Genomic DNA, 11,206 nt, shown 5'->3' with positions numbered 1-11,206 from the left:
GTTCCCTCGCCCCTTCCCCGAGCGTCCAGGTGACAGCCGGGGACCGGCGACCCCAGGCGGGCGCCCGGAGGGTAATCGAGGACGCGAAGCGGCATCTGTGGGGTCGGCCTCCCCTTCCCTGGCCAGCGTGTTGGGATCCCCCCTTCCCCGCCACGAGCAGAGCCAGTCCGCGCCCGCTGGTGCCCCGCCCCCCCCGCCGCCTCCGGGAATCGCCTCCCGTCCCTCTCCGGGTCCTGGCTTCGCTTCCTAAAGCTTCTGCCCATAGTTCAGCTGCTGCGATCCCAGACTCGTATCACTTCCAAGGTGGTTGCTGCCTCCAACACTCGTATCACCTCCAGATTCACACATCCTGGCAAGGCCGCCTTATTAACCCCATTTTACTGATGAGCAAACTGAGACTCAGAGAGGTCAAGTGGCAGCTCGATTTGAAGCCAGGTTTGACTGCAAGTGGCTTACCTAATAACTCAGTTGGTAAAGAATCCGCCTGCAATGCAGGAGACCCCGGTTCGATTCTTGGGTAGGGAAGAGCCACTGGAGAAGAGATAGGCTCCCCACTCCAGTATTCTTGGGCTCCCCTTGTGACTCAGCTGGTAAAGAATCCACCTGCAATGTGGGAGACCTGAGTTCGACCCCTGGGTTGGGAAGAGCCCCTGGAGAAGGGAAAGGCTACCCACTCCAGTATTCTGGCCTGGAGAATTCCACGGACTGTATAGTCTATGGGGTGGCAAAGAGTTGGACAGCGACTGAGCGACTTTTACTTTCACTTGACTACAAGTCCCACTGACTTCCCAGGTAGTCACTGAAGCCTAATACCACACCTCTGCCCTCACCAAAGAGCACTTTCCAAGTTCCCAGCTCTTTCTCACCAATTGTCACCCAGTCCTGTGAGCCAGATGGCTCCAGCATAGACACAGGCTGCTGCTGAAAGGGCTCCACGGACGCTAGTCCTCAGCCTGGGTACCCGCCCCCCAACACATACACACAAAACTTCTCTTCGGAGATGACTGACATCCCACATATGGTGACCTGAACCCCAAGAGAGATGACATCAGATAAGATGGACACCACTTCTCCACCGGAAGGGACATTTCACATTACTGTTCAATCTCCATCTTTTGCAGAGGAAAGAAATGGAGACGCCAAGAGCAGAAATGCTTTGGTTCTAAGGTCACAGAGCAGGAAAGAAACAGAGCTCTGACTGGAAGATAGTTTGTTATCCAAACTGGGACACTTTTGAGAGTGAAGGAAGTGCTAACAGACAATAGGCATAAACCAGAATTGCAAGTGTAAAGCAGGGTCGGACCATAGGGCCACCCTATCCCTGAGAAAGGCCTCTGAGCCCTGATGTAGATGCCACATCACAACATTGCTGGTTCACTTCAGCTCTAGACCTCAGTCTCCAGCTAAGCCCCACTACCCACCGGAGTCATTCACAGGCATTCCATTTCAACAATCACACTTGAATTTGGTCCTCTTTTATTTTCTATCCTTACTAAGGCCATCACCTTTCACCTGGCTTCCCCCACCTGGAACTCTTCTTAATCCTTATATCCAACTGGTCACCAAGTCCTGGCAATTCTGCTTCTGCCATTCGTCGTATGGCCCTTCCTCCTTTCCAACTCTGTGGTTGTAGCCTGTCTTCAGTTCCTCCTCCGATCTTCTTTCCTCCAGGCCACCCTTTATATTTCATACCGAAGTCAATCTGGATTTGGGCTGAGTCAGAGACCACACAGGTGTGAGACATCAAGCAGAGCTACCTAACTTGTTGCTAGCTGGTTGCCTACCCTCTAATTGTAGAATGTTCCAGAACCTTTCTACTGCTTTTTAACCATTGGCAGATCTCCAGGGACCTCAATGTGCCCAAACGTATACATCCCTTCATTAGTTTAGGACTCAAGAGTCATGTAAGAAGGAACTCAGCTTCTTGCAGATCTGTCCCTGGGCTGAGAATGCTGGAAGGCAGCTGGCAGCACGGAGAGCTGGGAAGTACCTGGAGGGAGGAGGACAGTCACAGAGAGGCTAGAGGGGGCAGTGGGGTCTGGAAGTGAGAGCCAGGGGCCTGGATGATGTGTGAGGCTGTGCCTGAGTTTCACCCTCTGGGAGAGTCTGTGTGGGGGACAGAGAGGTCTGAGGGGAGGAGGCAAGAGCTGGCTCACTGGGGTCCCAGCTTCTCTGCTATGGGTTCCCCCTCCGACAGGGAGGGTGGTGACAAGTAGAAAGGAGGACATACCAGAGGTCAGGGATTTGGAGGAGGAGGCCAGGAGAGGGGGCTGGCCCTGGCAGAGGCCCACTGTTGGCCCAGAGGCCAGGCTGTGGCAGAGGTTGGCCAAGCTGCCCGTGAGTGGGCAGAGTGGTCAGTGGAGTAGAAAGATGGTGAAAGTGGGCAGCAACAGCTTGGGTTATGTGTAAAACAACTTCACTCCACCCCAACTAAAAGGACTGATGAACTTATCTGAGCCCATGAACTACAAAAGGGCAGAGAACATCTGGCTAAGCACCTCTGAGAAGTCTAGGAAATGGTGTATCCAATTTTTCTTTCAGAAAATTTTATTTTTTTTTTAAGATTTTTTTTGATGGGCACCATTTTTAAATCCTTTATTGAATTTGTTACAATAGTGCTTCTGTTTTAGGTTTTGGTTTTTTGGTGCACAGCATGTAACATCTTAGTTCCCCCCCCGCCAGGGATCAAAATTGCAACCCCTGCATTGGAAGGTGACGTCTTAACCACCAGGGAAGTCCCCAGAAAATTTTAACTGTAAACTAGAGATAATAGTATTATGAATCCCCCTGTACTCCTCTCCCGGCTTCAACGTTTACCAGTCCATGGCTGATCTTATTTATTTCTCCTCCTTATAGAATTTTTAAAAATAGCTTTATTGAGACATAATTCACATACTATACAATTCATCCATTTAAAGTGTACAATTTCAGAGTTTTTAGTATAGTCACCATACTGTGCCACCATCACCACGATCTAATTTTCAAACAAATCATCCTTCCCTAAAAGACATTGCTAACTATTAGCAGTCTGTCCCTTTCCTCAGCCCTCCCCCATCTGTAAACAACTGCCAGTCTACTGTCTGGCTCTATAAATTTGTTGTTTCTCTACATTTTCATACAAATGGAATAATAAAATGTGTGGTCTAATATGACTGGCTTCTTTCACTTAGCGTTAAGATTCAAGGTTCCCCCACGTTGCAGCATGTTTCAGTACTTCGTTACTTTTATTGCTGAATAATATTCCAGTATATGGATAACCACATTTTATTTATTCATTGATAAGTTGATGGATATTTGGGTTGTTTCCACTTTTTTGGCATCATGAATAACACCGCTATGAACATTTGTGTACACATTTCTGTGTGGACATATGTGTTCACTTCTCTACCTTGTGGTGGAATTGCTGAGTTGTATGGCAACTCTACGTTTATTTTTTATTTTTTTGGCCATGTCGAGTGAAACATGGGATCTTAGTTCCCTGAGCAGGAATCAAACTTGTGCCTCCTGCATGGGAACACGGAGTCTTGACCACTGGATTGCCAGGGAAGTCCACTCTGTGTTTAACACTCTGAGGAACTGCCAAGCTGTTTTGCAAAGTGACTGTACTGTTTAACATTCTCACCAGCAATATATGACAGTTTCAATTTCTCTGCATTCTTGTCGATGTGTATTGTTTTTTTAATAGCCATTCCAGTGGATTTGAAGTGGTATTTCATTGTGGTTTTGATTTATTAATATATTTTCCTTAATGACTAATAGTGCTGGGTATTTTTCCATGTGCTTATTGGATATTTGTATACTTTCTTTGGAGAAATGAAGATTCAAATTCTTTGCCTATATTTAAATGTCTTTTTATTGTTGAGTTGCAAACATTCTTTATATGTTCTAGATATAAGTCCTTTATCAGAGATATGATTTGCAAATCTTTTCTCCCATTTGGTGGGTTGTCTTTTCACCTGATAGTTTTTGCAGCACAGAAGATTTACTTTTGATGGAGTCCAGTTTATCCATTTTGTTCTTCTGTTGCTTGTGCTTTTGGCATCATATCTAAGAAAACATTGTCTAACTTAAGGCTACAGAGATTTACTCCTATGTTTTCTTCTATGAATTTTATAGTTTTAACTCTTACATTTAGGTCTTAGGTTTGTGATCTATTTTGGGTAAGTTCTTGTGTATGGTATGAGGTAAGAGTCCAGCTTCATTCTTTTGCATGTGGATATCCAGTTGTCCCCACACTGTTTGTTGAAAAGGCTATTCTTTCTCCCATTTAATTGTCTTAGCACCCTTATCAAAGATCAGTTGAACATAAATATCCTCATAGAAGTTTGAAAAGATCTTGGATATCTTATCACTTCATCTATGTAAATATTTCAATATGTATCTCTAAAGATAGGAACTTTTTTAACAAAATTTAACTGCAGCTAATAAACCTACAATGTTTACTAATAAACAAACAAAATTTAACTGCAACTAGTAAACTAACAATATTTTCCTAGTATCATAAAATATATAGTTGGTGTTCATATTTTCCCAACTATTTGGTTGGAGAATTTATTTACAATTTATTTAAATCAAGTTCCCAATAAGATCCACGCATATTTTTATTGCAATTTATTTGTAGGAGAAATAGGACTATTTGTCCTGTGGTTTTCTTATAGTCTAGATTTTGCTGATTCAGTCCCATAGGATAGTTTTATATGTTGCTTTATCTTCTAATTTTCTCTAAATTGGTAGTAGATTGTCGGTAGTAAATCAAATACAGATTATTTGAGTTTTGCTTTTTTGGCATAACTGTAAGAGATAGTGGTCCTTCCATCAGGAAACACACAATGTCAAGTTGTCTATGTTTCATGTCAGCAGCCATTGCTGATCCTTGCTTAAGTGTTACCTTCCCTTTAAAACACCTAATTTCCCAAGCTAGAACTGACTCATCTTTTCTCAGTGTGCACACCACACCACTGCCATAGAATGTATTGTGTTGTATTATTAAACACACCTCCCCCATTTTATCTATTCCTATGTGATTCTCCACATGGACTAATAATTATGTGACTTACAACGGGCATCAACAGTTAAGGCAAAATGGTCCTTGAACTGAGAGGATGACATTTGACGTCCAGTGGCTGTGCAGGTAACTTAATCTCGTTCCAGTGGTGAGAGCCAGTTGTCAAAATTACAGAAATTTTACAAGTCGGTTATTAAACACAGCTATTATCAAAAATTAAATTATAAAAAGTTACAAATAAACAACTTACATTAGACAACCATAGTAAAAAGTGAAAGTGTTAGTCGAGTCTGACTCAATTGCAACCACGTGAACTGTAGCCCACCAGGCTCCTCTGTCCATTGAATTCTCTAGGCAAGAATACTAGAGTGGGTAGTCATTCACTTCTCCAGGGGATATTCCCAACCCAGAGATAGAACCCTGGTCTCCTGCATTGCAGGCAGATTGCTTTACCATCTGAGCCACCAGGGAAGAGCTAGACAACCATAATAAATACTTAAACTCGTTGCTTAATTATTTTATTACATTTTGCTATTTTCTATTCTGTTAAAGTTATTTTTGTCTATTGTCTCTGTACAGTGGAAAAACTACATAATGCTGTGCCACTGTTCATCTCTTCCCAACTCTGTGCTCAGTGATGCCTTGCTGATAGCTCAAAATCTGCCATAGTGGAAATATTTATACCATGGAAGTTGGAAAATGCTATGAATCAGGACTTTTTTCTTAGAGAGTGGTTATAAAACATTTACCAGTACACCATTGTCTCTCATTGTTAAATGGGGATAAAAATAGTACCACTTCATGTAGGATGTGCATAAAGCACTTGGCATGGTTTCAGATACACATTTTAATAAGTGGTAGTCATAAATTTTGTTACTTGTATCTCATCTCTGAACTGTAAAGCTGAGGGCAGGTGTGCTTTCATTAGGCATTTCTAAGGCAAATGTACCATGGAGAACTACACATCCATTAGAAATCATGCTGTGAAAGTTAATAAACAGAACCCTCATTTAAAATGGAGTTGGGAGGCCAGAGGGGTAAACTGTCACATCCAACCATTCCACTGTCAACTGCAGACCCAACAGAAAAACACTGTACCTTTGCATCTCTAATATAGGAAGAAGGTTACTACCTCACTACCTGGCAAAAGGAAGGAGGAATTTCTCCCTGCCAGGCAATAGCCTAGTCAATGAGAGATTGTCACAACTCAGCCAATGAAAAGTCATTATACTTTGAATTCCCAGTGTCCTCCAATGGATTCTGTTTAAAATAGCTCCTCCCAACTCCCCTTTCTCCTCTATAAAAGAGTTTTCTCTCCTTTTTTCTCCAGACTTGCCTGTGGTTCTACAGACTGCCTAGCCCAAATTGTTAATTCTTCTTTTTTAAAAAATTAATTTATTTATTGTTTTGGCCGCACTGGGTCTTCATTGCTGCACATGGGCTTCTCGTTGCAGTGGCTTCGCTTGTTGTAGAGCACGGGCTCTAGGGCACAGGCTCAGTAGTTGTGGTGTATGGGCTTAGTCGCCCTGTGGCATGTGGAATCTTTGCAGACCAGGGATCAAATCCATGTCCCCTGCACTGGCAGGCAGATTCTTAACCACTGGACCACCAGGGAAGTCCCTCAAATTGTAATTCTTGCCAATTCCTGAATAAACCCATCTTGAATTGAAATAGATGAATTTAATAAGGTTGAAGGTCAATATATAAGAATCAACTGCATACTCTATTCTGTTTTTAAATTCATCTGTTAGCAGGCTATATAGACCAAAGAACAGACTGGAAGTCTTCCTGCTGATATTTGGAACATCATATGGATATTGTCATCATGTGTTCTTATAAAGGGCTGGGACATTCCTAAGGACATTTTTTTAATGAGCTCAATTTGTTGACTTTCAGCACTTAGTCAAGGTATAACATTGTGTTTATTTTCTTTTCTTAAATTCTCTTTAATCAAGAAGAATTCATTGAAGATTTTCTTTTCTATTTCTGTGATGTGAATTATAAAATGCCTTAGAAACCTGTGAAGTAGGAAAGAACCACAATTTGGTTGGCTTTTGTAATTTACCTACTGTAGTTCATTAGGCAAGGAAACCTAGAAAGGAACTTATTCAAGGGGATTTTTATTGCATATTTATATTTTATCATAAAAGAAGAGAACATTATAGGGATAAAGAGAAATTGAAACCCAGTCTTTATCTATAGGTTGTTCCTGAAGTGCTCCTTCCTAAGAATAAATAACTCATGAAATATTTATTTCAGGAAGCTAGAATTTTAAATTTTGGTCAATAGTAAACATAGTAAATCAAGCTACACCTCTTATAATTTGGACTTTTAATTTTTTTAGTGGATACACTTAGTTTTCAAGTGAATAATGATGCATGTTTATCCAAAACAGAACATTTTGACTGCAAATAGTATTTTTTAAAATAATTTAATTTATTTATTTTATTTTTGGCTGTGCTGGGTCTTTGTTGCTGTGCAGGCTTTCTCGAGTTGCAGTGAGAGGGAGCTGCTCTTCGTTGCAATGTTCGGGCTTCTCACTGCAGTGGTTTCTCTTGTTCCTGTGTGTGGGCTCTGGAGCGCACGGGCTTAGTTGCTCACTCTGCTGTGAGGGGTACTGAGTGGATAGTTGAACACTACTGCTTCAGTGGTGGCAGCACTCGGGCTCAGTAGTTGTGATGCACGGGCTTAACTGCTCCGCACATGTGCCATCTTCCCGGATCAGGGATCAAACCGGTGTCTCCTGCATTGGCAGGCAGATTCTTTACCACTGAGTCACCAAGAAAGCCCTATAAATGGTATTTTAAGCTTAAGAAAAAAGTAACAAATAACATGTTTCATTATTTTCAATATTCCATATTTTTAAAAGACTTTTTTAATGTGGACCATGTTTAAAGTCTTTATTGAATTTGCTGCAACATTGCTTCTGTTTTTTGATTTCTTGGCTGAGAGGCTTGTGAGATATTCGTTTCTTGCCCAAGGATCGAACCCACATCCCCTGTATTGGAAGCTCAAGTCTTAACCACTGGACCTCCAGGGAAGTCCCATCATTATTCCATATTTTAAATTTTGTTAATTTCTTCTAATTAAGCTTCACAGTCATGAAGATGTTTTTAAACTGAAGTTTCATTAGCCTTTTCATTTCTTGCTTTTAAATGGTGATGTTTATGTTCACAACATGAAAAGCTTCAGAATCCTTTAAAAATTACTTTATTCAATAGAGAGATTTTGTGCTACTTGTCTTTCATACCATTCAGAATCACACTAGCCTGAATAAACATTTCAGATGGCCTTGGTATCATCTGGGCCCAAGCGACAGCAAATAATGAAGCAAAACTGTAGAAACTGTCCAACCTCTTTTGTGTGAATCTAGTCAATGAATTAGCTGAGGCTCTGACAGCTTTGCCTTTGTCTGCTGAGAAGGATTGTCCAATAATTCCACTGAAATTGAAGTCCCAGCAATAAGACACATAGATCAGTGAAAGAGAATAGAAAGCCCAGAAATAGACACAGGCAAATATGGTCAGCTGATATTTGACAAATGAGCAAAGGCAATTACGTGGCAAAAGAAAGAAGTCTTTTCAACAAAGAACAACAGGACATCCACATGCAAGAGAAGGAGAGAACCCAGACCCAGACCTTACACCCTTCACAAAAACTAATTCAAAACAGCCTCATAGATGTAAATGTAAAATACACAACTATAGAACTTGTAGAGGAGGAGAGCCAGTAGAGCTTGGCAGAGCAGTAGAGCCTGGAAACATTGATGGTTCTGAAAGAACCTTCCTTTCCCAGACTTAAGATCTGACATTTTGAAGAAGGCAACACAACATGGTTGATATTTTATAATCAGGCAAATTATCCTATCATAGACCACAAATTTACCCTTACCACCTGCTTTGCTGGCTGAAGACTGCTTTTCGCCAGTCTTCTCACCACCAGCTGGGCAGCAGGGATGGAAGACAGCAACTGAGAGCCAAAAGCCAAGAAGTTTCCAGAACTTGTGAGAGAGCTCCCACCCAGTTACTCACATGGTGAATGAATAGCTGGTAGCAATGCCTTCTCGGTAAGTTGAATTCTTGATCATGTATGTGAGAGTTTATTTCTGGGCTCTCTACTCTGTTCCATTAGTCTATACGTCTGTCTTTATGCTAAGACTATATTGTTTTATGGTTTTGTTTTTGTTTTCTATTGAGGTATAATTGGCACGTAAGGCTTCGCTGGTAGCTCTGTTGGTAAAGAATCTGCCTGCAATGCGGGAGACCTGGATTTGATCCCTGGGTTGGGAAGATCCCCTGGAGGAGTGCATGGCAACCCACTCCAGTATCCTTGCCTGGAGAATCCCCATGGACAGAGGAGCCTGGGGGGCTACAGTCCATGGGGTCACAAAGAGTACAATCTATGAGGCTGAAAAGTTGAATTCTTGGTCACATATGTGAGAGTTTATTTCTGGACTCTCTACTCTGTTCCATTAGTCTTTATGTCTATCTTTATGCTAAGACCATATTGTTTTATGGTTTTGTTTTTGTTTTTTATTGAGGTATAATTGACACATAACACTATTAGTTTCAGGTATATAACATGATGATTCAATATTTGTATACATTATGATGTGATCACCACAATAAGTCTAGTTAACATTCATCACCATACATAGTTATGGATATTTTTTTCTTGTGATGAAGACTTTAAAGTTCTAGTCTCTTCAGTTCAGTTCAGTCACTCAGTCGTGTCTGACTCTTTGCGACCCATAAACGGCAGCAGGCCAGGCCTCCCTGTCCATCACCAATTCCCGAAGTTTACCCAAACTCATGTCCATTGAGTCAGTGATGCCATCCAGCCATCTCATCCTCTGTCGTCCCCTTCTCCTCCTGCCCTCAATCTTTCCCAGCATCAGGGTCTTTTCCAATGAGTCAGCTCTTTGCATCAGGTGGCCAAAGTATTGGAGTTTCAGCTTCAACATCAGTCCTTCCAATGAACACCCAGGACTGATCTCCTTTAGGATGGACTGGTTGGATCTCCTTGCAGTCCAAGGGACTCGCAAGAGTCTTCTCCAACACCACAGTTCAAAAGCATCAATTCTTCGGCGCTCAGCTTTCTTCACAGTCCAACTCTCACATCCATACATGACTACTGGAAAAACTATAGCCTTGACTTTTGTTGACAAGGGAATGTCTCTGCTTTTTAATATGCTATGTAGGTTGGTCATAACTTTCCTTCCAAGGAGTAAGCATCTTCTAATTTCATGGCTGCAATCACCATCTGCCATGATTCTGGAGCCCAAAAAAATAAAGTCTGACACTGTTTCCACTGTTTCGCCATCCATTTCCCATGAAGTGATGGGATCAGATGCCATGATCTTAGTTATCTGAATGTTGAGCTTTAAGCCAACTTTTCCACTCTCCTCTTTCACTTTAATCAAGAGGATTTTTAGTTGCTCTTCACTTTCTGCCATAAGGGTGGTGTCATCTGCATATCTGAAGTTATTGATATTTCTCCCGGCAATCTTGATTCCAGTTTGTGCTTCCTCCAGCCACGCGTTTCTCATGATGTACTCTGCATATAAGTTAAATAAGCAGGGTGACAATATACAGCCTTGACGTACTCCTTTTCCTATTTGGAACCAGTCTGTTGTTCCATGTCCAGTTCTAACTGTTGCTTCCTGACCTGCACACAGGTTTCTCAAGAGACAGGTCAGGTGGTCTGGTATTCCCAACTCTTTCAGAATTTTCCAGTTTATTGTGATCCACACAGTCAAAGGCTTTGGCATAGTCAATAAAGCAGAAATAGATGTTTTTCTGGAACTCTCTTGCTTTTTTGATGATCCAGCGGATGTTGGCAACTTGATCTCTGGTTCCTCTGCCATTTCTAAAGCCAGCTTGAACATCTGGAAGTTCACAGTTCACGTATTGCTGAAGCCTGGCTTGGAGAATTTTGAGCATTACTTTGCTAGTGAGTGAGATGAGTGCAATTGTGCAGTAGTTTGAGCATTCTTTGGCATTGCCTTTCTTTGGGATTGGAATGAAAACTGACATTTTCCAGTCATGTGGCCCCTGCTGAGTTTTCCAAATTTGCTGGCATATTGAGTGTAGCACTTTCACAGCATCATCTTTCAAGATTTGAAATAGTTCAACTGGAATTCCATCACCTCCACTACCTTTGTTTGTAGTGACGCTTCCTAAGGTCCACTTGACTTCACAT

Source organism: Giraffa tippelskirchi, chromosome 4, assembly GCF_054371585.1.
Source record: "Giraffa tippelskirchi isolate mGirTip1 chromosome 4, T2T-mGirTip1v1.2.pri, whole genome shotgun sequence".
Taxonomy (NCBI): Eukaryota; Metazoa; Chordata; class Mammalia; order Artiodactyla; family Giraffidae; genus Giraffa; species Giraffa tippelskirchi.
Note: the sequence above shows the minus strand (reverse complement) of the source record.